This window comes from Dendrobates tinctorius, unplaced genomic scaffold (genome assembly GCF_039654945.1).
Source record: "Dendrobates tinctorius isolate UK_male_01 unplaced genomic scaffold, ASM3965494v1 ptg000231l, whole genome shotgun sequence".
NCBI classification, from domain to species: domain Eukaryota; kingdom Metazoa; phylum Chordata; class Amphibia; order Anura; family Dendrobatidae; genus Dendrobates; species Dendrobates tinctorius.
In genome coordinates this window covers 6,291,208-6,318,691 of record NW_027361898.1, presented here as the reverse complement: position 1 = coordinate 6,318,691, position 27,484 = coordinate 6,291,208, and the positions used below count along the sequence as shown (strand labels likewise).

General features: G+C 45.4%; 1 long non-coding RNA gene across 1 annotated transcript in view; it reads right to left on the bottom strand.

The window, feature by feature from the left end:
* LOC141059865 (uncharacterized) overlaps positions 1–27,484 on the bottom strand; it is a 138,763-nt gene that overhangs the window by 82,543 nt on the left and 28,736 nt on the right. Inside the window, exon 3 of the long non-coding RNA XR_012222616.1 lies at positions 9,996–10,082. This is a non-coding gene — a long non-coding RNA (uncharacterized lncRNA). The remainder of the gene's footprint in view (positions 1–9,995; positions 10,083–27,484) is intronic.

The following is a 27,484-nucleotide window of genomic DNA, read 5'->3' as shown; positions in this document are numbered from 1 at the left end:
GGAAATGGCAATGTCGGTCAAAGTTAGGTTAGTGGAGGGAGAAACACAAGGAGTTCAGTTTTTGACAGGTTCAGTTTCAGACAGAGGGAGGACATCATGTTGAAGACAGCGGTAAGACAATCACTGGTGTTTTGTAATAATGCAGCCGTGTTGTCAGGAGTAAAGGTGTATAATTGAGTGTCATCAGCACAGAGATGGTACTGGCAACCAAATCTACTGATTGTTTGTTCAATATGGACAGTATACAAGGAGAAGGGGAAGGGGTCTAGGACTGATCCTTGAGGAATCTCGACAGTAAGGAGAAAAGGAGAGGAGGAGCCAGCAAAAGAAACAGTGAAGGAGCGGTTGTTCAGCTGATGGCAGGTGTGGCATCGCACCCCAGGGTTATCCGCATGTTCCACGTGAATATGCTGAAGCCCTACCGGGAGCGCCCTGAAGAGGTACTGGCCATCTGTGCACCCGAAGCAGAGGATTTAGCAGGACTTCCCTTGCCTGATGTCTTAGGGGAGAGGACTCAGTCTTAAACATGGGACCAAGTACACTTGGGAGAAAACCTAGGGCCCCGGGAGAGACAGCAGGCGGAGGCGTTGAGGCAGCGACAGAGGATGTTTTCAGAGAGACCGAGGTACACCCGCCTGGCACAACACAAGGTTGAGACCCAGGATCAGACCCCCCTGAGACAACCCCCCTTCCGCGTCCCTGAGTCTGTACGAGAAGGGATGCGACAAGAGATACAAGAGATGTTGCGTTTAGGGGTCATTGAAGAGTCCCTGGGCATCCCCCGTAGTGTTAGTGCCCAAGAAGGATGGAACTACCCGGTTTTGTGTAGACTATCGCAAGCTAAATGAGAAAACGGTGACGGATGCGTATCCCATGCCACGTGTGGATGAGCTGTTAGACCGGCTGGCGGGGGCAAAGTATTTGACCACAATCGATCTATGCAAAGGCTAATGGCAGATCCCCCTAAGTCCTGACGCTATTCCCAAGTCTGCAATTGTCACCCCGTTCGGCTTATTCCAGTTTCGCGTTATGCCATTCGGGATGAATAATGCCCTTGCGACCTTCCAGAGGCTGGCTGACTGGCTTCTGGATGGTCTCCAGGACTATGCTTGTGCCTACCTGGATGACATCACCATCTACAGCGCGACATGGGATGAGCATCTAAATCACCTAGAGACAGTATTGGTCAGGATCCACAAGGCCGGAATCACCTTGAACCCCAACAAATGTCACGTGGGCAAAGCAGAGGTTCAGTATTTAGGAAATTGGGTGGGAAGTGGGAAACAGCGACCAGAACCAGCCAAAATTGAGGCCATAGCCAAATGGCCCACCCCACACACTAAAACCCAGGTCATGGCATTTCTAGGGACAGCAGGGTATTATAGGAAATTTGTCCCCAATTACAGCAGCATAGCCAAGCCCCTCACCGATCTGACCCGTAAGAACCTCCCCCGCCAGGTAACCTGGTCCCGCGAGTGTGAGGAAGCCTTCCGCCAGCTAAAGGACGCCCTCACAAATACCCCAGTATTGGCCGCACCCGATCCATCTAAATGTTTCCTTGTTCACACAGACGCTTCTATGTTTGGATTGGGGGCAGTGCTGAGCCAAGTCGGGCCGGACGGTCAAGATCACCCGGTAGCTTACCTGAGTCAGAAACTATTGCCCCGTGAAGTAAGCTATACGGCCATCGAGAAGGAGTGCCTGGCAGAAGTATGGGCACTCAAGAAGTTACAACCATATTTGTATGGACGACAGTTTTCCCTTCTAGCGGACCATAATCCCCTAGTGTCGCTTAATCGGGTCTCTAGAGACCACACCAGATTATTTTGGTGGAGTTTAGCCCTACAACCTCTAGACTTCACCATCCACTACAGACCCGGCAAACAAAATGGTAATGCCGATGGACTAAGTCGACAAACGGAACTTGTACCAACCCCATAGACTTCGGTCATCCCCAAGCCGATCTGTTAAGGATCAGACTGTGTATGCCGATCGCGTCACTGAAAGGGGGGAGCCGTGTTACAGAACCCCCCAGCACACCGAATAGGAGATGTATGCCCTTAATGCAGCAACCAACCGGCTGCGACCCCCTGGGCAGAAGTAAACAAGATATCCCACTTCAGACCTCCCCCCACCTTTGTAAATCCCACGGCTATTGTAATGTACGTCTGGCGTCTTAATTGGAGCCTGTTATCTACTGGCACGACACACATTGATAGTCCTGTGTTATGAATGGGTCGCCGAGGAAAAAAACAACAACACAAGCTAAGTCTCAGAAAACCAGAGAGGTTGGTAACTATGCACACTGCAGATCCCTGATTCTAACCACGCAACTAGCAGCAGTCGTGGAGCGTTCCTACATTGGTCCTAGACGCCTCCTCACAACCGGAGAGCTAAATAAGCCTAAAGCAGGAAAAGAGAAAAACTAACTGCCCCAGAGCAGACCCCAAAGGAAAGACAGCCCCACACATGTATTGACGGTGAAACAAGATGAAAACACATACAAAGGCAGGAAAATAGGCTGAGCAAAGATGGGGCCATACTAACTAGAAAGGACAGGAAAGGAAAGACACTGTCTGCAATCTGCCAAACACCCTACTGTTATGATTGAGTCACCGTAGGAGGCAAAAACAGAAATGCTAGCTAAGTCCAGAAAACCAGAGAAGTTGGCAGCTATCGGATTGCAGACCCCTGAACCTATCAACACAACTAGCAGTAGCCGTGGGGGGTTCCTACGATGCCCTAGACCCCTCGATCACAGCCGGAGAATTAAATAGGCCTAAAGAAAGGGGAAATCTAAAATGCCCCAGAGCAGACCCCAAAGCAATAGGCAGCCCCCAACATATAATGACGGTGAAGCAAGATGAAAACACTAACACAGGCAGAAAGATAGACTGAGCAAAGACGGGGCCCAAGCTAACTAGATAGAAAAGGACAGGAAGGCTGCTGTCTGCAATCCGTGAAAAACCCTATGAAAATAAGAGCCAACAGACTGACAGTGAAAAACGCCCTGAAAAAGCTATGTCAGTACTCAGGAATATTCTGAAGACAGAGCTACAGGCAAAAGGAGATTCAGCTCACCCCAGCAGGGAATGGCAGAATCCAGAAAAGCAAGGCAAACAAAAACAAAACACAAATGCTAACAGGCAAAGCAGAAAACTTAGCTTTAGAGGAGCAGGAATCAGACTGGTGTCCTAGAAGTCCACAGAGAAATCACCCGCAGGGCAGAAGGGCGTCGGCAGCCTTATATCCAGTCCGTGACTCCACTCAGCCAGTCATCCTCATTAGGCTCAGGTGCCTGATAATCAGGCTCATTACCTTCCTTTACCAGAATAGGGAGTTCACCAGACCTCAGTGATGAAGGGGAAAATGAACTCACAACACCCTACCAAAAATAATGTCCAACACATCTGATAGCAAAATTAACCCTGAAGTCACTAGACTTCTCCCACTATATCAGCACTCTGAAATATTCTGAGACACAGCAAAAAGAGGCCAATCTAATAAGGGACAAAAAAAAAAGCAAATTGGCAAATACAGATAAATAAGAGTGGAAATTCAGCACAGCCCAGCCGGGCTGGCTGACCACACAAAAAACTGAATTGACCAATAAGAGCAAGTGTGAACATTACACAAAACAAACTTAACTTGAGAAGACTGGAACAGAGCTGAGTCCAAGACCTGAGAAGCAGACTGAATCACCAGCACCAGGATAGGGCGTCGGCTGTCTTATATCCAGTCTGATACTCCAGAGATCCAATTGTTATCCTCCTCACCAGGTGGCAGATCACTACCAATTAAACCAACCTCACTACCTCCTGTCACCACCAGAGGGAGAACAGAAGGAGAACTCTCAACTGGTGGAGCAGAAAATGAGCTCATAACAGTCCTGCCCTCTGTATGTATATATATTCTGAGACCGATGAGTAAAATGTTGTCACACTGGAAATACATGGAGTAGCAGTGATCTTTTATATGTTCCCATGTTACAAAGCCTTTTCGAACCAGCGTCCTTCATTCAGAAGTGAGGAAAAGCAGAGTGAACCTCCTGAGAAACGGGGTGGTAATGTAAGAGGTTATTACAGCACAGAAGACCCCGTTACAGCGGTCAAAGAGGTAGGAGGAGAACCAGGAGAGAACGGTGTCCTTGAGGCGGATAGAGCATAGTATAGTGAGGAGGAGCTGGTGATCCACAGTGTCAAATGCTGCAGAGAGATCTAGGAGAATCAGCAGGGAGACACATTCTATGACTAAGGGCCCCGTCACACATAACAACTCACCAGCGATCCCGACAACAATATGAACTTGTCAGGATCGCTGGTGTGTCGCTACATGATCGCTGGGGAGCTGTTAAACAGAAAAATAACCAAGAAACAAATGCTATCATGCCACCATATAAGGCAATAGGAATACTCAAGACTGATATACCAAACCAAAAAAAAAAAAAAAGTACATAGACCTGTATAAAATATCATAAAAATATCAAATTCTATTATATCTCATAGAAAGTTAATTATTTGGACAAAACATTGTTCCACAATAAAAATGGACATGAACAGTGACATAATACCTGGTATAAATAAATCATATAAGGACTGGGTATATAGAAAAACCCTAAGTATAGAAAAATATTGCACAAAAAAATGTGTCCCAATAGATATATGGCCACTTAAAATTGGAGAAAAATTCAATACCTTACATAGATTTTATTCATTATCAGTGATCACCTATAAATAGCATTATTAACTCCAAATTATTAAGGTGCCATAATATAATCACAAAGGGGAATTCTTACCCAAATAGGTCCAGATATACCACACACAAAGCTGCCCCAACGCGCGTTTCGCGTGGGCTTCCTCAGGGGACTGACCCTCCTGGCACTTTAAACCCTGTAACACTGTGATCAAACATGATCGCAGCATTCCAGAGCTGGCAGAGGGGCAGACAGCCCCTCTGCCTTTGGATCGGAGACCCCACGGCATTACGCAGGGTCCCGATCGCTCCCATGGTAACCCGATGTCGTCATGACGACATCCGGGTTACCAGAGCTGTGAGACTTCCTGTCACGCGCAGTGTATCTCAGGAAGTCTCTGAGGTCAGTGTGCAGATCTGCATGTCATAAGCGAGCAGCCTGCACAAAATGAGTGTCCCATTGTGGGACAAAGTATAAAAGTAAGAATTAAATATTTATTTTTTTTGTAAAAATATTTAAAAAAAAATAAAAAAAAAAAAAATCAATATTTATTCTATCATTAAATCAATATTTAAATAAAACAATTGTAAACAATAAAAGTACACAAATTTAGTATCGCCGCGTCCGTAGCGGCCCGACCTATAAAACTGTCCCACTAGTTAACCCCTTTAGTGAACACCATAAAAAAAAACCATGGTAAAAAAAAAAAAATGCTTTATCATCATACCGCTGAACAAAAAGTGGAATTACACGTGATGAAAAAGACGGATGTAAATAAACATGGTACCGCTGAAAATGTCATCTTGTCCCGCAAAAAAACAAGCCGCCATCTCTGGAAAAATAAAAAAGTTATAACTCTCAGAATAAAGCGATGCAAAAATAATTATATTTTCTATAAAATAGTTTTTATTGTATAAAAGCGCCAAAACATAAAAAAATTATATAAAATGAGGCATCGCTGTCATCGTACTGACCCAAAGAATAAAACTGCTTTATCAATTTTATGACACACGGAACGGTATAAATGCCCCCCCCCCCCCCCCCGAAATTCTTGAATTGCAGGTTCTTGTTCATTCTGCCTCCCAAAAATCGGAATAAAAAGCGATAAAAGTCATGTGCCCGAAAATGGTAGCAATAAAAACGTCAACTCATCCGGCAAAAAACAAGACCTCACAGGACTCAGCCTAAATATGAAAGAATTATAGCTCTCAAAATGTGATGATGGAAAAACTATGTTTTTTGCAATATAAAGCGTCTTTTAGTGTGTGACAGCTGCCAAACCTAAAAACCCGCTATAAAAACCTGCTATAAATAGTAAATCAAACCCCCCTTTATCACCCCCTTAGTTAGGGTTTGGGTTGTGATTCGGGTTAGGGGTGTGTTGGGGTTAGGGTTGGAGTTAGAATTGGGGGATTTCCACTGTTTAGGTACATCAGGGGCTCTCCAAACGCGGCATGCGTCTGATCTCAATTCCAGCCATTTCTGCGTTGAAAAAGTCAAACGGTGCTCATTCCCTTCCAAGTTCTGCCATGCGCCCAAACAGTGGTTTACCCCCACATATGGGGTATCAGCGTACTCAGGACAAACTACACAACAATTTTTGGGGTCCAATTTCTCCTGTTACTCTTGGTAAAATAAAAAATTGGCGAAAAGATCATTTTTGTGAAAAAAAATATGATTTTTTTATTTTTACGGCTCTACATTATATACGTTTGTGAAGCACTTGAGGGTTCAAAGTGCTCACCACACATCTAGATAAGTTCTGTAGGCGGTCTAAATTTCCAAAATGGTGTCACTTGGGGGGGGTTTCTACTGTTTAGGCACATCAGGGGCTCTCCAAACACGACATGGCGTCCAATCTCAATTCCAGACAATTTTGTATTGAAAAGTCAAACGGCGCTGCTTCCCTTCCGAGCTCTGCCATGCGCCCAAACAGTGGTTTTTCTGCATATATGGGGTATCAGCGTACTCGGGACAAATTGTACAACAACTTTTTGGGTCCAATTTCTCCTGTTACCCCTTGGTAAAATAAGACAAATTGGATCTGAATTAAATTTTTTGTGAAAAAAGTTAAATTTTTTTTAAACATTCCAAAACTTCCTGTGAAGCACCTGAAGGGTTAATAAACTTCTTGAAGGTGGTTTTGAGCACCTTGAGGGGTGCAGTTTTTAGAATGGTGTTATTTTTGGGTATTTTCTGTCATATAGACCCCTCAAAGCGACTTCAAATGTGATATCCCTAAAAAAAAATGGTGTTGTAAAAATGAGAAATCGCTGGTCAACTTTTAACCTGTATAACTTCCTAACAAAAGTAAATTTTGATTCCAAGATTGTGCTGATGTAAAGTAGACATGTGGAAAATGTTATTTATTAACTATTTTGTGTGACATATTTCTCTGTTTTAAGGGCATGAAAATGGAAAGTTGGAAAATGGCGAAATTTTCAAAATTTTCACCAAATTTCCATTTTTTTTTCACTAATAAATGCAAGTCATAGCAAAGAAATTTTATGACTACCATGAAGTACAATATGTCATGAGAAAACAAATGTCAGAATCACCGGGATCCATGGAAGCGTTCCAGAGGTATTACCTCATAAAGGGACAGTGGTCAGAATTTTAAAAATTGGCCTGGACATTAACATGCAAACCACCCTTGGGGGTAAAGGGGTTAATTTACAGGCGATAAAGTGAACTTGTCAGCAGAATTGTGCACAGTAACCTACAGGCACTGTCAGGTTGGCGCCATTTTACTGATTAAAATGATACCTGGGTTGATGAAATCCGTCTTGTGGATGTTTAATCTGTATTTGTAGTTTTCAGTTAATGAGATTCTCGTGCTTCAGGGCAACCTGTGGCGCCTGCACTGTAGCATCTACTGTATTGGCGATCCGATAAATGCTACTGCGCAGACGCCATCTTGATGGAACCAAATTTTTTTTTTTCCTCTAGCAAAATGGCGCCAGCGGTGACGCCTATACAGTAGCATCTATTGTGTTCTGAATGATACTACTGCGTAGGCGTGGCCGCCAGTGCCATTTTGATTAAGTAATTTGTTTATTTCTTTCTCAATAAATTTAGATGACTAAACTAAATGAATATATGGATATTATAGATTGTACCATGCTACAGTGCAGACGCCGACGCCTGCATGATGAATGTGTTTTTTTCCGGTTTTTCAAAAATAAGATGTGCAGTTAACTTTATGAAAATAATAGGTATAAATGTCCCAACTGTCAATGCCATACAGTGGCCATATAATAACCTCATACTGATATGAGGGCAATTAGAAGCCTAGGTATTATAAACACATTATCTAATATCAACACAAAATCTGTCATTGATTTTCTCATCAACCAGGAATACTGTATCTAAAGGCCAACACCCCTTAGGCATTCAATGCAAGTTGTTTGAAACTGCCAATTGTAGTGAGAACAGAGAAACCTATTTGTTTTGAGGGCCTCAATTTTTCTTCCACAGAAGAGAGAGGACTCATCCAGTAGAAATTTCAGTGCTTGTAACTTTTAGCTTCCGCTGAGGTAAGTAGCTGCCAGAAGTGTCTATGCAAAAAGAATATAACTACGGTACTTTAAATACTGCTCCCTATGTACAAGAATATAACTACTATAATACTGCTCCTATGTACAAGAATATAACTACTATAATACTGCTCCCTATGTACAAGAATATAACTACTATAATACTGCCCCCTATGTACAAGAATATAACTCATGGATGGACATACCGCCGGTTCAACCGCTGCGCCTGCATCGGGACCCAGAGGCTCCAGGGGGCCCCTGCAGGGCAGCTAATAATGAGGGCAATCTGGCCTGTTTCTCCGGGCCCGAGGCTTTGGGGGGCTCCTGGCCAGATTGCCCTCAAGTGCAGCTGGCAGGGAGCGATCCCAGCAGCTCCGCTGCCTACAAGAGAACAAAGCAGGAGCTGAGCCAGGGTCGGACTGGGGTGTCTGGGGCCCACCCTACAGCTATATACAAATATCTGTCAGTCGTTATCCCCATTATAGTGGAGCATCGGCTGTAAAATACAGGTAACTCCTGTACATCTACTGTGCGCCACCACAAATGGGATGTATAATTACAGTAGTTTACATTAATGGGGTTCTTTGGTTAGAACAAGTTATCACCGATCCATGGGCTCCACAGGATAGGTGATCGCTTAGGTCCGACCATTAGAAACTGCACCGATCGGAAGAGTGAAAAAGTTTTATCGTTGATAGGACACTTATCCTCATTTTAAAATGGAGCGGCAGGTGGGATATCTGACCGAAGCTCCATTCATTCTCATTGGAGCGTCTACAAAAAAAACAAGTGGAGCCACTGAGGGAAAGAATGGATCAGTGGTCAAGTCGGACATGCCACTCCAGTCTAATGGGGATAAAAAGTTCCACATTTTGCTGAATGGGTCCAAGTAGTCAGACCCCCACCAATCCATACGTTATCATTTATCCTTTGGAGAGATGATTACTTTTTTCCACAGGAAACCACCTGTAAGTGCACCTCTGCCGCTGTGTACACAGTATTTAATCTCCAGTTGAAATAAAGAATCTTCTCCTAAATAATATCAGAGAGAACAAATGACCGCCATACATGACAAAATCCACTATACCAAGACCAATACCACCACATACAGGAAGAAATACCAAAACACCATGATCAGTCCACATGGAGACCGAATACATACAAGGGACAAATACCGCCACACCATGACCAGACCACATATTACCACCACATAGTGACCGAATAATGACATATTACCAGCATATAGGGACCAAATAATACCACATACAAGGAGAAATACTGCCACACCGTGACCAGACCACAAATTACCACCACATAGTGACCGAATACAACAATACTGATTATGAATACAAACCATAACACTAACAACACTTATTACCACCAGTGACATTATACACAGTACCTCTGTATAAAGTGTCAGCGTACAGGTAATACAGTGATCTCCAGTGACATTATACACAGGAACTCTATATATAGTATCAGTGTACAGGTAATACCAGTCACATTACACACAGGAGCTCTGTATATAGCGTCAGTGTGTAGGTAATACAGTGATCACCAGTGACATTATACACAGGACCTCTGTGTATAGTGTCAGTATACAGGTAATAAAGGGATCACCAGTGACATTATACACAGGACCTCTGTATATAGCATATAGTGTGCAGGTAATACAGTGATCATCAGTAACATTATACAAAGGAGCTCTGTACACAGTATATAGTGTACAGTGTGTGCGTGCGCGTGCATGTAATACACTGACTCACCAGTGACGTCTGTAGTTGAAGTCCTTCATCTTTGCTTTTCTTCAACCAGCACAGACCGCCATCACTTCTTCCAGTCAGGACTCGTCTCTGCAAAAAATAACACAGTCATCAATAGCTGATCGCTTCCAGAGCATTATCCTTACTTTTTCCCTGACTTCTACACTATGTCAGATGAAGAAGAAAAGCAACGTAGTACCGCCCTGCACAGTATCAAGATCCCCTTTTGTTCCCTCCATGGAAAACCATTTCCTAAAAAGTAAATTATATTACAGTAGTAATAATGTCCCTAATTGGACCCTAAAGAAATTATGTTCCCCACTTGTCACCATAAACTAATATAGCATGTTTCTCATTCTGGCCCCCAAACAGTAATAAAGTTCCTCATCCTGGCCCCCTTTATTTAATAATCTCACCCCGCCTGAACCCCTATGTACCTTGTCCAGACTGGCCCCCAGATATCCATCCCGCTTCTCCAGGTATAAATACTGGCCCTCATATGTCCCTTGTCCTGCCTCACCATATATCTCTCCTGGACCCGCAGATATCCTTCCTGGTCCCTTGTCCTGCCCCCCCATATAGCCATCCTGGCCCCACATATATGCAACCTGCCCCCCATATATATCCACCCTGGCCCCTCCCCATATATCTGAATCTTGGTCCCTTGCCCTGCCCCCCTCACCCATAAATCTATCTTGGGCCCTGATATATCTGCATCCTGGTCCCTTCCCCCCATATATGAATTCTTGCCCACTCATATATATCCATTCTGCCCCCCATCCATATATTCATCCTGGCCACCACCTCCCTCTATATATCCATCTTGGCTGCCCCATAAATGAATCCTGGCCTGCCATTTATATGCATCCAGGCCCCCCTATATATATATGCATACTGGTCCCTTGTCCTGCCCCTCCCCCATATATCCATCCTGGCCCCCTCCCCCATAAATGCATCCTGGCCACCTCCCCATATATATGCATCCAGGCCCCCCCATATATATGCATCCTGGTCCCTTGTCCTGCCCCTCCCCCATATATCCATCAGGGCCTCCTCCCCCATATATCCATCCTAGCCGCTCTATATATGCATCCTGACCCACCATATATATATGCATCCTGGTCCCTTGTCCTGTCCCCCATAAATCCATCCTGGCCCCCACATATATACATCCTGGCTCCCTCATATATCCATCCTCATCTCTTATCCTGCCCCCCATATACAGTACAGACCAAATGTTTGGACACACCTTCTCATTCAAAGAGTTTTCTTTATTTTCATGACTATGAAAATTGTAGATTCACTCTGAAGGCATCAAAACTATGAATTAACACATGTGGAATTAAATAATTAACAAAAAAGTTTGAAACAACTGAAAATATGTCTTGTATTCTAGGTTCTTCAAAGTAGCCACCTTTTGCTTTGATTAATGCTTTGCACACTCTTGGCATTCTCTTGATGAGCTTCAAGAGGTAGTCACCGGAAATGGTTTTCACTTCACAGGTGTGCCCTGTCAGGTTTAATAAGTGGGATTTCATGCCTTATAAATGGGATTGGGACCATCAGTTGTGTTATGCAGAAGTCTGGTGGATACACAGCTGATAGTCCTACTGAATAGACTGTTAGAATTTGTATTATGTCAAGAAAAAAGCAGCTAAGAAAAACGAGTGGCCATCATTACTTTAAGAAATGAAGGTCAGTCAGTCTGAAAAATTGGGAAAACTTTGAAAGTGTCCCCAATTGCAGTGGCAAAAACCATCAAGCGCTACAAAGAAACTGGCTCACTTGAGGACCGCCCCAGGAAAGGAAGACCAAGAGTCACCTCTGCTGCGGAGGATAAATTCATCCGAGTCACCAGCCTCAGAAATCGCAGGTTAACAGCAGCTCAGATTAGAGACCAGGTCAATGCCACACAGAGTTCTAGCAGAAGACATCTCTACAACAACTGTTAAGAGGAGACTCTGTGCATCAGGCCTTCATGGTAAAATAGCTGCTAGGAAACCACTGCTAAGGACAGGCAACAAGCAGAAGAGACTTGTTTGAGCTAAAGAACACAAGGAATGGACATTAGACCAGTGGAAATCTGTGCTTTGGTCTGATGAGTCCAAATTTGAGATCTCTTGATGAGCTTCAAGAGGTAGTCACCGGAAATGGTCTTCCAACAGTCTTGAAGGAGTTCCCAGAGATGCTTAGCACTTGTTGGCCCTTTTGCCTTCACACTGCGGTCCAGCTCACCCCAAACCATCTCGATTGGGTTCAGGTCTGGTGACTGTGGAGGCCAGGTCATCTGGCGTAGCACCCCATCACTCTCCCTCTTGGTCAAATAGCCGTTACACAGCCTGGAGGTGTGTTTGGGGTCATTGTCCTGTTGAAATATATATGATGGTTCAACTTTATTTCCAACCTGGATGGAATAGCATGCCGCTGCAAGATGCTGTTGTAGCCATGCTGGTTCTGTATGCCTTCAATTTTGAATAAATCCCCAACAGTGTCACCAGCAAAGCACCCCCACACCATCACACCTCCTCCTCCATGCTTCATGGTGGGAACCAGGCATGTAGAGTCCATCCGTTCACCTTTTCTGCGTCGCACAAAGACACAGTGGTTGGAACCAAAGATCTCAAATTTGGACTCATCAGACCAAAGCACAGATTTCCACTGGTCTAATGTCCATTCCTTGTGTTCTTGAAGCTCGTCAAGAGAATGCCAACAGTGTGCAAAGCAGTAATCAAAGCAAAAGGTGGCTAGTTTGAAGAACCTAGAATATAAGACATACAGTATTTTCAGTTGTTTCACACTTTTTTTGTTAATTATATAATTCCACGTGTTAATTCATAGTTTTGATGCCTTCAGAGTGAATTTACAATTTTCATAGTCATGAAAATAAAGAAAACTTTGAATGAGAAGGTGTGTCCAAACTTTTGGTCTGTACTGTATATATAGTGGGTAAGGAAAGTCTTCAGAACCCTTTAAATTTTTCACTCTGTTTCACTGCAGCCATTTGGTAAATTCAAAAAAGTTCATTTTTTTCCTCATTAATGTACACTCTGCACCCCATCTTGACTAAAAAAAAAAAATAGAAATGTAGACATTTTTGCAAATTTATTAAAAAAGAAAAACCGAAATATCACATGGTCATAAGTATTCAGACACTTTGCTCAGACACTCATATTTAAGTCACATGCTGTCCATTTCCTTGTGATCCTCCTTGAGATGGTTTTACTTCTTCATTGGAGTCCAGCTGTGTTTAAACTGACTTGATTTGCATACCTCCCAACTTTTGAAGAAGGGAAAGAGGGACATAGGCTGCGCCGCAAATTTTAGGCCATGCCCCCGACCACACCCATTTTGTGACTAGTTACACCCATGTCCACGTCCAACCGCACCCATTTAGCACTGCTGATCACACTGACTGGTACTGGGGGCATAGTGCCTGGCATTATGGGCACAGTGGCTGGTACTAAGGAAAAGAAAGAAAGAAAACAGAAAAAAGAAAGAGAGAAAGAAAGAAAGAAAGAAGAGCGAGAAAGAAAGAACAGAGAGAGAAAGAAAGAACAGAGAGAGAAAGAAGAAAGAACAGAGAGAAAGAAGAAAGAACAGAGAGAGAAAGAAGAAAGAAAGAGGGGAAAGAAAGAAAAGAGCGAAAGAAAGAACAGAGAGAGAAAGAAAGGGGAAATAAAGAACAGAGAAAAAGAAAGAAAGAAAGAAAGAACACAGAGAAAGAGGGGACAGAAAAAAAAGAACAGATAGAGAAAGAAAGAAAGAGGGGAAAGAAAGAGGGGACAGAAAAAAAGAACAGAGGGAGAGCAAAAGAAAGAATAGAGAGAGAAAGAAATAGAAAAGAAAAAGAACAGAGAGAAAAAGAAAGAAAGAAAAAGAAAGAAAGAGGGGAAAGAAAGAACAGAGCGATAGAAAGAAAGAGGGGAAAGAACAGAGAAAGAAAGCAAGAAGGAGAAAAAAAATGAAAGAAAGAACACAGAGAAAGAAAAAGGAGAGATAAAAAAAGAGGGGAAATTTCGAACAGAGAGAGAAAGAAACAAAAGAAAGATTAGAGAGAAAGAAAAAGAGAGGGAAAGACAGAACAGAGAATGAGAAAGAAACAGAGAGAAAGAAAGAAATAAAGAAAGATTCTATAAAGATACTATTTATAGCTCCGTTGGGAGCTATGGATTTGTAAAAGGTACACACCTGTTTATACCGGGTGAGTCATAAAGGACGGACGTTTTTAAACTAATCATAAAATCGTTAAATATTTATTAAATATAAATGTATTCACAGATTTGGTTACGTATACTGACAAATATTTGACAAATTCAAGTGTGGAAAACAACATCTGCCATGTGGTGGCCATTATCAGTGATGCATTTCCAAAGGCGTTCTTGGAAGTTGGCATCAACACGTTCCAACACAACTCTGTCGATTTGGGCAACTTCCACTCGAATAGCTTCCTTCAGTTCTTGTAATGATCGAGGCTTAAGCTTGTATACACGTGATTTGAGGTGACCCCATAAGTAATAATCGCACATGGACAGGTCTGGGGACCTAGGAGGCCAATTAATATCGCCAAACCTGGAAATGATGCGACCAGGGAAGAGAGGGCGAAGAACGTTCATTGTTGCTCCGGCTGTGTGGGCCGTTGCCCCATCTTGTTGAAACCACACACTAGAGATGGGGATATGTTGCCGTCGTAACTCAGGAACAAAGAAGTTATTTATCATGGCGATATAACGTTGTGAGTTCACGGTAACAGTATTGCCATTATCGCCTTCGAAAAAGTACGGACCGATCACGCCATATTTGCCCATAGCGCACCACACCGTTACCTTAGGGCTGTGCAGCGGTCGTTCATGTAATTCTTTCGGATTTTCATAGGCCCAATAACGGCAGTTCTGCTGATTAACCATGCCATTGACATGGAAATGAGCTTCATCACTCATGAATAAAATAAGGTTGTCGTTTTGCTCAATAATTGCTTCCATCTCATGTGCGAACTTCAGTCGCGCTGCGTAATCCCCGCGCTCCAACTGTTGCACAATGGCCAATTTATAGGGGTGGAAATGCAGGTCTAAATGCAAAATACGCCTTACTGTACGATTACTGAGGGCAAGTTCTAAAGAATGTTTCCGAGCAGATCGACTCGGACTACGCAGCATGGCTTGCCTGACGCGTTCCACATATTCAGGGGTACGTGCCGTTCGTGGAGCCCCCGGTGGTCGTTTGTTCATTAGTGTACCTCGTGTACGGAGTGCTTCAACCCAACGTAGGATAGTGTTACGAGCGGGAACAGCTTGATTTCTGTGAATATTGAAATGACGCCGAAACTCACGCTGAACGGCTGTGATACACTCATTATTCTTGACAAAACTGTCGTACGCAAAAACGCGATGTTCTATCGTCCACGGCACCATAGCTTAAACTGAAACTAAAATAAAAACAATGCTTTCACCTCACAAACATAACCCCGCCTCCCGCACATCTCTACCTCCACCTGGTGGTGAGTTATAGCCACTTCAAATACATCCGTCCTTTATGACTCACCCGGTATAAGCCCTTACAGCTCACAGTGCATGTCAGACCAAATGAGAATCATGAGGTCAAAGGAACTGGCCAAGGAGCTCAGAGACAGAATTGTGGCAAGGCACAGATCAGGCCAAGGTTACAAAAGAATTTCTGCAGTACTCAAGGTTCATAAGAGCACAGTGGCCTCCATAATCCTTAAATGGAAGAAGTTTGGGACCACCAGAAGTCTTCCTAGACCTGGCCAAACTGAGCAATCGTGGGAGAAAAGCCTTGGTGAGAGAGGTAAAGAAGAACCCCAAGATCACTGTGGCTGAGCTCCACAGATGCAGTAGGGAGATGGGGGAGAGTTCCACAAAGTCAATTATCACTGCAGCCCTCCACCAGTCGGGCCTTTATGGCAGAGTGGCCCGAAGAAAGCCTCTTCTCAGTGCCAGATATATGCAAACCTGCATAGAGTTTGGTAAAAAAAAAAAAAAAAACACATGAAGGATGCCCAAACTATGAGAAATAAGATTCTCTGGTCTGATGAGATGAAGATATAACGTTTTGGTGATAATTCTACGCGTTTTTTTTTTTTAATCCAAAGATTTTTATTGAATTTTCAAACAACCAGAAAGGCAATGCACAAAACAAGACAAGGCATAACATCATACATTGCAAGAAAAGGGGGGAAGGGGGGGCAGGGAGGTAACTTACAACAATACAGTAAGTACATTTATTGCACAGAAAAAGAGAGTTGTTCTAAACCACCGGTTACGGAACTACCTGTCCAACCTATTACAAGAGCAGGCTATCACCATTTTAGAGGGGGAGAGGCCCTGGGAGAGGCCAACCACATCGCCCAACGTTTTTGAATTTTTAAGGCCAAAGAGACACTGCTGGCTAATTGAGTTTTAATAGTGGAAGTGCATGTTGATTTTAGCAATCACCTCCTCCAGAGCAGGAATTTCAGGGGACCTCCACCTAGCTGCGATACACTGTCTGGCCGAGATTAGGATGTGAGAGATGCATTGAGCAATGGGAGCAGGAAAGGCGTCCAAGCCCATGTGTAAAATCCCCATTTGAGGTGAGGGAGGAAGTCTAGTCTCACAAACCTCTGCCACTAGATCAAAGATCCGACCCCAGAAACTATAAATTAAAGGGCAAGACCACCAGAGATGTCCTATTGTCCCCACCATGCCACAACCCTTCCAACAGAGGGGAGAGTAATCCTCTGCAAACCTAGCAATCTGGGCTGGGCACCTATACCAACCCATGTGCACTTTCTTAATCTGTTCCCAATGGTTAAGGCAGGCGGAGGACCCCAGTACCATCCGGGAGGCCACATGCCACTGCCGAGGCGGCAAGGGGAGAGACAGCTCGTTTTCCCATTTTGTCATATATGTTGGTGTCTTCCCCTCCACATCAGAAGCAAAGTGGCGATATAATAAGGACAAGCCCTTGACTGGTGGCGAGTCCTTCAATAGAAAGTCTGCCAAAAACGTATGTCCTGATGCTGAGGAACTCAGGTGGAAAGTGCTTAGGAAATGCCTAATTTGAAGATATTGGTAGAAAACCTGCCTTGGAAGGTTGAATTTGGTCATCAGCTCAGGAAAAGGTAACAGGGAACCCTTGTCATAAAGATCTGACATACGCAGGGACCCCAACTGATCCCAAGCCCTGAGGTCAACATCAGGAACACAAGCCCTAACGTCCTTAAAGGGCAACCTCCAAATCAGACTGGCCACAAGCTCCGATGACCAATCCCTCCAGTGCCACCTCACCGCTTCGGACATGCCCAGAATGGAATGTGGGACCAACCGATTTTGAATCAAAGCCTCCAGCAGTTTTTTTGTTGCACCTAGTGGACTTAGGAATCCCTCAATCTGCAGCCATCTATGATCCTCCGTCTCTCTCCACTAGTCCCTGACAGACTCTAAAACCGCCGCCCTGTGATATACTACCACATCAGGCACACCCATTCCGCCTTCCCCAAATGGGGGGTGAAGAGATTGAAGGGGTATTCTAGATTTCTTCCCAGCCCAAATATATTTGCGGATAATGCCTTGTATACCGGACAGGGAGTATCTCGAAATCTTCAAAGGGAGCCATCTAAAAAGGTATATCAGCTTTGGGAGAAATAACATTTTAAAAGCGTGAATTCTGGCCAACCACGATAGAGGCAATGCAGAAAAGCGCGGGAGCTCTTTTCTCAATTCTTTGGTCAGCTCTGAGATATTTTTCCTTACCAATTGTTTAGTTGTTGTAAGATGGATTCCCAAATAGGGAATACTATGGTCCACCCAACGAAATGGCAAGGATGTGGCGAGCCTCTCCCTTTCAGCCCGGGGAACAAAGAAGGGAAGAATTAGGGATTTATTTGCATTAAGTTTATAAAATGAAACAGCAGAAAATTCCTCAAGAACCGAAAGTACATTAATTAAAGAACTCTTTACTTCAGAACAGGAAATAATAATGTCATCAGCATACAGACCCACAACATGATCAACTTTACCAACTGTCACCCCCATGATACCCTTATGCAACCGAATGTACTCCGCCAGAGGCTCCACCACCAAAGCAAAAACTATTGGGGAAAGGGGGCACCCCTGACGGGTACCATTAGATATAGAAAAACTACGGGAGGCAAACCCTGAAGCGAGAACCTTAGCGTTAGGATTGGAGTACAGGGAGAGAATTGCAGATAAAATTGGTCCCCGAAATCCAAATTTCTCCAAAACATTCTTTAGGAATCTCCAGTGCACTCTGTCAAAGGCTTTTTCCGCGTCAAGGGACAGGAGAACACTGGGGACCCTCCTACTCTCTATCACAGCTATAAGGTCAATCAAACGTCTAGTCCCGTCTTTAGCCTGCCTTCCGGCAACAAACCCCACCTGATCTGGAGCTATCAAGGAGGGAAGGATCTTATGTAAACGAGAGGCCAAAATTTTTGCATATATTTTAAGGTCACAGTTGAGCAGTAAGATAGGGCGAAAATTCCCCGGAGAGCTTCCCCGGCTTAGGGAGGGTAGTAATTATCGCTTCTAAATTGGAAGGGGAGACCGAGGATTGGTTTTGCCAATATGTGAAAGTCCTGCACAAATAAGGACCCAGGAGATCCACAAATTGTTTATAGTATAAATTAGAAAATCCATCTGGGCCTGGAGCAGAATGTGTCTTTGTAGCTTTGACCGTTTTATGGATTTCTTTTATAGAAAAGGGGGCATTTAGAACCTCCAGGTCCATTTGAAACAGACTAGGCAGGTGTAGTTTACCTAGGAAGGCCTCAATAGCAGGTTTTGTTGGCTGAGGGGTGGACAGGTCGTCTTTTAAATTGCATAGACCCTGGTAATAGTCTGCAAAGGCATTTGCAATGTGAATAGGATTTTTAATTATAGAGCCCTCCGGGGTATGCAAAAATTCAATTCTGGACTTCATTTCCCGACTTTTGACCCTCCTAGCTAAAATGGAACTAGCTCTATCTCCCAAAGAGTAATGTTTGATTTTAAAAGCTCTAAGATTTTTTTCATATTTGAAGATAAGAATTTGCCTTAGCTGTAACCTTAGCTCTTTTAATTGGGCCGAGCGCGAGGGTAAGGGGCCAGTTTTATTTAGTGATTCTAAGGTTTGAATCTGAACAAGAATATTCGCTGTCAACTGTTCTCTTTTTTTTTTCCCAAGCAGCAATTTTAATAAAAATTCCCCTAATTACCGCCTTATGTGAAGACCAGAGTCTCATCTGAGACTGAATTATCATTCAGAAGAAAAAATTCTGATAACTCCCCAGATAATTCTTGTAAAACATGTTGTTTAGAAAGCAAGGAATCATTTATTTTCCATCTATGAAAAATTGGGGAATTATGACCCTCGTTAATTGTTAGGGAGACGGGCGCATGGTCAGACCATGATATGACTCCTATTTGAGACTCCGAGCACTCAGCCAGGAGGCTACTATCCACTAAAAAATAATCTATGCGGCTATAAGAGGAGTATCTAGCAGAATAATACATGTAGTCCCTTTCTTCAGCATGGGTGTATCTCCAAACATCGTGAAGGTAATGTTGTGCTAAAAGCTGGCCAATTTCTTTCCTATGAGCAGTATTAGCGGAACAGTCTAGTTGTTTTGAAACAGGGATATTGAAATCTCCACAGATTACTTTATGACCCACAGCTGTTTGGTCCAGGATTTTTAGGAATTTCCGCAGAAATCCGATTTGCCTTATATTAGGAGCATAGACCCCGGCCAGAGTGTATTTCACATTGTTCAGGGAGCACACTATAATCAGAAATCTGCCTTCTGAGTCAGAATGTACAGAATCCAGCTTAAACGCCACTGTATGTTTAATAAAAATACTAACCCCAGCCCGCTTTTTACTAAAATTAGCATGGAAATTATGAGGGAACAACCGATTGTTGAGCCTGAAATTGTCAGCTGCAACCAGATGAGTTTCCTGTACACATAGAATATCACACTTTGACTTGTGAACCTCATTCCATAACATGTTACGCTTAGCCCTTAGCCGGGGAATTTAACCCTTTAGTGTTCAACGATAAGAACTTTAACCCCATTTCAGATCATGCAGAATATTTATGTTACCTGTAGGAAGGAAGGGAGGGGAGGGGGGGGTAAGAGAAATGGAAGAGGAAGATGGAGAAGGAGTGGGTGAGGAAAAAAGCATGATAACTAGAAGGAAAGAAGCAGAAGCTAGCAAAAATAACATGAAAAAAAAACATGCAGTCAAATAAACAGCTTTAACAAGAAGCTGTATCACCACCACCACAAAGGGGGTAGCTGGTGGCTAAAAATGAAACTGAGCCACTTGGGGGCACCTGGTGAAGAAAGAAGAAAAAAAAAAAAATAGACCAGGATCTTGAGCAACAGTGAGCTGGCTCTCAACTTCAGGTTTGGATCCATTCCTCTGAGATCTTTTCCAACTGGGAATTATCTAGAAGGGGGCTGGAGGGGGCACAGCCTAAAGGAAGCCCCCCATGACTGCAATGGGCGGGTGTTTTTGAATTTGTTATGGCCGGGTAATAGTGGTTGGCTGGGATGGGCCAGGGGAGGGGTTTGGGGTGGGGGGGGCAGCCTGGTCAGGGGAAAAGTGCGGGAAAAGCCACACTTCACCAACGTATCTGAAGGAGAGAAGACCCTACCTTAAGGACAGCAACCAGATGGAGACCGTGGAGCAGCTGATGGCCAGACTTCAGGAGGCCGCCCGGTCCAGGAGGGGAGGATGGCTTCAAACCCAGCTTTCCACCATCCTCAGAGCAACAGACCTTCCAGGGACCAGCCGGCGAGGAAGAAGGACCAGACCCCCCGAAAGGCTGTCACCGGAGGTGACGCGGCGCAGCAGGCGACGGCTGCGGAGCCCCTCCAGGGACCCTGCGGGCGGCGCAGGCACTGGGGTCGCTTCCCCTCCCAGCGCCCGTCCCGGCAGGAATCCGCTCAGCCGGCCTGTGGGCGCTTATAGCCGGAGAATGGAGGGCACCCAGGAGCAGGAAGTGAGACCGGATGTGACGTCGCGGGCTGGAGACGACTCATCGCGGGGCCCAGCAGCGTCCAGCCGGCCCCAGGGAGACGGAGCAGGCCGCGGCAGGTCTGCTTCCACACGGGTGAGACGGCAGCGGGCAGCGACAGGACGGACGGCGGCTGGTGGAGTGGCGGCAGGTACCCCCAGGGATGAGGACTGCTCCTGGGTGCCTGGCAGTCGGGGCGCCAGATGGAGTGGCGCGACGGGCGGGCGGGGGCAGCGAGGGGACGCCCTGCTTGGCAGGGAGAGCAGAGGGAGCAGCGGGCGGGAGGGGCAGCCCACCTGGCCCCAGCACAGCGCGGACAACGGAGAGAGCGGCGGGCGGGAGGAGGCAGTTGGAGACCGCCCGACCTGGCCCCAACACAGAAAGGAGGGTAGAGAGAGAGATGAGCACCCCCGACCGGATGCCCGGCAGTCGGCTGGAGTGTCATACGGACCGGTCAGGCTGGTCCGGGTCTAGAGAACGTCGCAGATCCCGTTCAGGCGGGAATTCAAGGGAGCGTCGGGATTCACGTGCTCGGGTCCCCCCTGGTGACGAGGAGGCCAGGGGCGCGGGCCTTGAGCAGCCGAGCGTGCTTCAGGATGACGGAAGGCGTCAGGATTCAGGATATCCGGCTGGCGGGGACACAGCACCCGCGCAGCTTGGTGAGTATGGCTCTATGTCTTGTTTGTTGCCCGCAGGGGCTGTATTACAAGAGATTGGAGATAGGATGGGAGATGTTATGGAGCAGGGGGGGCGTAGGGGTCCTACCGGGGCTGAGGTGCCCGGACTGAGGGATATTTTAGATACTATGTAAAAAATATTGAGGAGAATGGAAGGGGGGGTAATTGGGGAGGCAGCTCCCCCGGCGGGGGCATGGTTAGCGGGGTGTGGTTCCGTCACTCAGTCAGTAGGTGAGGCGGTTCGCTCTGTGGAGGGTGACGAGGGAGCATCGGCGGGGGTATCTGTCTCGGTGCAGGCGGAAACGGATAAGGGGGATAAGATAAAACTGGACGATAGGGCAAAGGGGGAGGTTTATGTGTGTTTTGAGGGGCCTCTGGGTGCCCATTTGAAAAAAGAGGTGAAAGAAAAGATTTGGCGTGACGAGTATGTTGAGATATTTTCCCTGCTTCCGTTAGAAAAATTTAATCTGGATAAAGGGAAAAAAGATGATAGTAAGAAAGAAGAGGAGGAAAAGAGGAGGTGGCGTCTGATTCCACAGACTTTTGTGAATTGGATGCAGGCATTCGCTATTTTGGCGAGTGTCATAGGTGAAAAGTAGAGTTGAGCGATACCGTCCGATACTTCAAAGTATCGTATCGGATGGTATCGGCCGATCTTTAAAAAAAGTATCGGTATCGCCGATTCCGATACCGGAAGTCCCATTCAAGTCTATGGGACTTCCGGTATCGGAATAAGAAAAACCCTTTCCTGCCCTTGTACAGCCTCTCTGGGGTCTGTACGGGCCTTTCGGGGGGCTGTGCCGGCCTGCCAGGGGGTCTGTGCAGGCTCCGGTGGTCTGTGCCGGCCTGCCGGGGGGCTGTGCAGGCTCCGGTGGGCTGTGCCGGCCTGCCGGGGGGCTGTGCCGGCCTGCCGGGGGGCTGTGCAGGCTCCGGGGGGCTGTGCCGGCCTGCCGGGGGGCTGTGCCGGCCTGCCGGGGGGCTGTGCAGGCTTCGGGGGTCTGTGCAGGCATCGTCCGATGGGACTACAAGTCCCATCGGGCGATGCCTGCTACCATGACAGTGATTGACACATTAGCCAATGATGGGACAGTAGTAGTCCCATCATCCAGCTAATGTGTTAAATGTAAAAAAAAAATAAAAAAAAAAATTACATGCTACATACATACAACATGCATACTACATACATGCTACATTCATACTACATACTACATACATGCTACATTCATACTACATAAATACTACATGCAACATACATACTACATATATACTACATACATACTACATGCATGCTACATACATACTGCATGCTACATACATACTACATGCTACATACATACCACATATATACTACATACATACTACATGCATGCTACATGCTACATACATAACACATATATACTACATGCATGCTACATACATACTACATGCTACATACATACCACATACATACTACATGCATGCTACATACATACTACATGCATGCTACATACATACTACATGCTACATACTACATATATACTACATGCATGCTACATACATACTACATGATACATACATAACACATATATACTACATGCATGCTACATACATACTGCATGCTACATACATACTACATACATACTACATGCTACATACATACCACATATATACTACATACATACAATACATTCATACAATACATACATAGACATACAGTACATATAACATAGAGTAACATACTTACCAATACTTGTCACATTGTTCCCCGAAGCCATTGTCGTCTACGGAATAAATATTAACATAACAAACCACAAAAATACTCACCCACGATCCGAAGCAGTCCACGAGTGTGTCCCACGACGATCTTGGGTAGAGAACTGCAGCATCAGATGATGCTGCCGTTCTCTACGGGCTGCAGGAATCCAATGACGGAAGGTAGGTATCCTTCCGCACTGTATTCCTCCGCCACTTAAAAAAAAAAAAAAGTCCCTAGTCTCACTTTATGCCATTGCTGTGTGGGAATCCCACGCAGCAATGGCATAAAGTGAGACTAGGGACTTTTTTTTTTTTAAGTGGCGGAGGAATACAGTGCGGAAGGATACCTACCTTCCGTCATTGGATTCCTGCAGCCCGTAGAGAACGGCAGCATCATCTGATGCTGCAGTTCTCTACCCAAGATCGTCGTGGGACACACTCGTGGACTGCTTCGGATCGTGGGTGAGTATTTTTGTGGTTTGTTATGTTAATATTTATTCCGTAGACGACAATGGCTTCGGGGAACAATGTGACAAGTATTGGTAAGTATGTTACTCTATGTTATATGTACTGTATGTCTATGTATGTATTGTATGAATGTATTGTATGTATGTAGTATATATGTGGTATGTATGTAGCATGTAGTATGTATGTAGTATGTATGTAGCATGCATGTAGCATGCAGTATGTATGTAGCATGCATGTAGTATATATGTGTTATGTATGTAGCATGCATGTAGTATATATGTAGTATGTATGTAGCATGTATGTAGTATGTATGTGGTATGTATGTAGTATATATGTAGTATGTATGTAGTATGTATGTAGTATGTATGTAGTATATATGTAGTATGTATGTGGTATGTATGTGGTATGTATGTGGCATGTAGTATGTATGTAGCATGCATGTAGTATGTATGTAGCATGCGTGTAGTATGTATGTAGTATGTATGTAGCATGCATGTAGTATGTATGTAGTATGTATGTAGTATGTATGTAGTATGTATGTGGTATGTATGTAGCATGTAGTATGTATGTAGCATGCATGTAGTATATATGTAGTATGTATGTAGTATGTATGTGGTATGTATGTAGCATGTAGTATGTATGTAGCATGTATGTAGTATGTATGTAGCATGTATGTAGCATGCATGTAGTATGTATGTAGCATGCATGTAGTATGTATGTAGCATGCATGTAGTATGTATGTAGCATGCATGTAGTATGTATGTAGCATGTATGTAGTATGTATGTAGTATATATGTAGTATGTATGTAGCATGCATGTAGTATGTATGTAGTATTTTTTTTTTTTTTTTTTTAACATTTAACACATTAGCCGGATGATGGGACTACTACTGTCCCATCATTGGCTAATGTGTCAATCACTGTCATGGTAGCAGGCATCGCCCGATGGGACTTGTAGTCCCATCGGACGATGCTTGCACAGACCCCCGGACATCAGCACAGCCCCCCGGCAGGCCGGCACAGCCCCCCGGCAGGCCGGTACAGACCCCCACAGGGTGCACAGACCACCGGCAGGCCGGCACAGCCCCCCGGCAGGCCGGTACAGACCCCGGGCAGTCCACACAGCCCCCCGGCAGGCCGGCACAGCCCCCCGGCAGGCCGGCAGAGACCCCCGGAAGGCCCGAAATGACGGCGCATCATGATGCGCACACACCGCGCATCATGATGACGTCAGTCTGTCAATCAACTTTGAACTTCCGATTCCGATGCCGAATTCCGATATTGAAAAAATATCGGAAGTCGGTATCGGAATTCCGATACAGCAAGTATCGGCCGATACCCGATACTTGCGGTATCGGAATGCTCAACACTAGTGAAAAGTCTCCGGATAATTGTTCTGGCTTGTTCTGTTATTTGGATGCTATTGGGGAGGCGCATCGTATATACGGGGGGCAGGCGTGGCTGCGATATGACGAGCAGTTTAGACAGAGGAAGGCAGTAAGGCCAGAGATAAAGTGGGACCAGAAAGATATCAGGCTGTGGTTGAAGGTGATGGCTCCAGTGAGGTATGGGCAGTCCTTTCACGGGAGCGGGGGCGGTAGTAGTCAGCCGGCAGGTCACGGAAGCGGTGGTCAGGCAACCCAGGGAGGAAGAGAAAAGTCAGGGACGTGCTGGCAATTTAATGATGGGCAGTGCAAGTATGGGACCAACTGCAAGTTCAGGCATGCGTGCTCCCACTGTAACGGTGGCTCCCACGGGGCTTCAAAATGTTTTAAGAAGGGGAAGGGTAAGCCAAACGTGGGTGCCGGTCAAGGGGGAGAGCCCGGTGAGAGTTCAAAAGATGGCCCCCTTTCTAAATAGATACGCATCTAGGGCAGAGGCTAGTGTTCTTTGGCACGGTTTTGTTGAGGGTTTCAGGATTCCGGCTCCCGGCCATGTGGTTCCGCTTTCGTTTAAAAATTTGCGGTCGGCAGTAATGCATGCGGAGGTGGTTGATGCGAAATTAAATAAGGAAGTGGAATTGGGCAGGATGGCGGGACCGTTCCCTGCGGCTCCAGTGGCGGGTTTGGTTGTTTCCCCATTGGGGGTAGTGCCAAAGAAGGAGCCGAACAAGTTTCGTTTGATTCAACATTTGTCGTACCCAAAGGGCTTGTCAGTTAATGACGGTATTGACCGAGAGTTGTGCTCAGTGGAGTATACCTCCTTTGATACGGCGGTGCATTGGGTGCGACGTTATGGGTCAGGGGCTTTGTTGGCAAAGACGGACATCGAGTCCGCGTTTCGGTTATTGCCGGTTTATGCAGAAAGCATTCCGCTGTTGGGTTGGTTTTGGGACGGGAATTTTTACCTTGATAGGTGTTTGCCGATGGGTTGTACAATTTCGTGTTCGTTGTTCGAGATGTTTAGTACTTTTTTGGAGTGGGTGGTAAGGGATGTTGCAGGTGTGGAATCGATCATTCACTATCTGGATGACTTTCTTTTTATTGGTCCCCCGGATTCACCTTCATGGAGGAATGCGTTGGCAGCCATGGTTTGGATGGCAGAGCACTTTGGGGTCCCGCTTGCATCAGAGAAGACGGAAGGGCCAAAAACCGTTATAAGTTTTTTGGGCATAATCATCGATTCGGAAAGGATGGAGTGTCCTTTGCCGGAGGACAAGTTGTCATTGTTGAAGCAGGAGGTGGATAGGATTGTGAAGTTGCGTAAAGTGACCCTGAAGGAGTTGCAATCAGTGTTGGGGCGTTTGAATTTTGCCTGTAGGATCATGCCTATGGGCCGCATTTTTTCTCATCGCTTGGCAGGTGCGATGGCAGGAGTAAAGGCTCCGCACCATTTTGTTCGATTGAATAAAGAGCATAGGGCGGACTTGTTGGTTTGGCAGCGTTTTTTGCAGAATTACAATGGTCGGTCACTGATGCAGGAGGAGGCGTTGAGCAATTTTGATTTTGAGATTTATACGGATGCAGCGGGTGGTTCTGGTTACGGCGCCTACTGCAAAGGAAAGTGGAGCGTGGGGCGTTGGCCTCAGGCATGGAAGTTGCTGGGCCATACAAAAAACTTGGCATTGTTGGAGCTGTTTCCTATTGTGGTGGCGGTGTTCGTGTGGGGTCCTATGTTTGCGAACCGGAAAGTGCGTTTTCATTGCGACAACGCCACTGTAGTGGCAGTGATTAATAGCTTGTCGGCCTCTTCTCCCCCAGTGATCAGATTGGTTAGAGTTTTGGTTCTTCGCTGTTTGGAGTTGAATGCAGGGATTTCAGCAGTGCATGTGCCCGGTGTTACGAACTCGATAGCAGACTCTTTGTCTCGTTTTCAGTGGGGGCGTTTTCGAGAGTTGGCACCAGGAGCGGACGCCGCGGGCGTGGAATGCCCTTCTCAGCTGTGGAAGGTGATTTTGGAAGAGCGGGAAGAGTAATCCAGGAATCGTTATCGCAGCAGATCTGGTCGGCATACGAATCCTCGTGGCGAGTATGGCAGCGGTTGATGGCAGAATGGGATGGGGTTGATAGTGAGGAGGATAGGATGTTGGCGGTATTGTTTTTGGTCGGGAAGGCGGCTGACAGCGGTTGGTCCGCAGCTAAGGTAAACAAATTTGTGT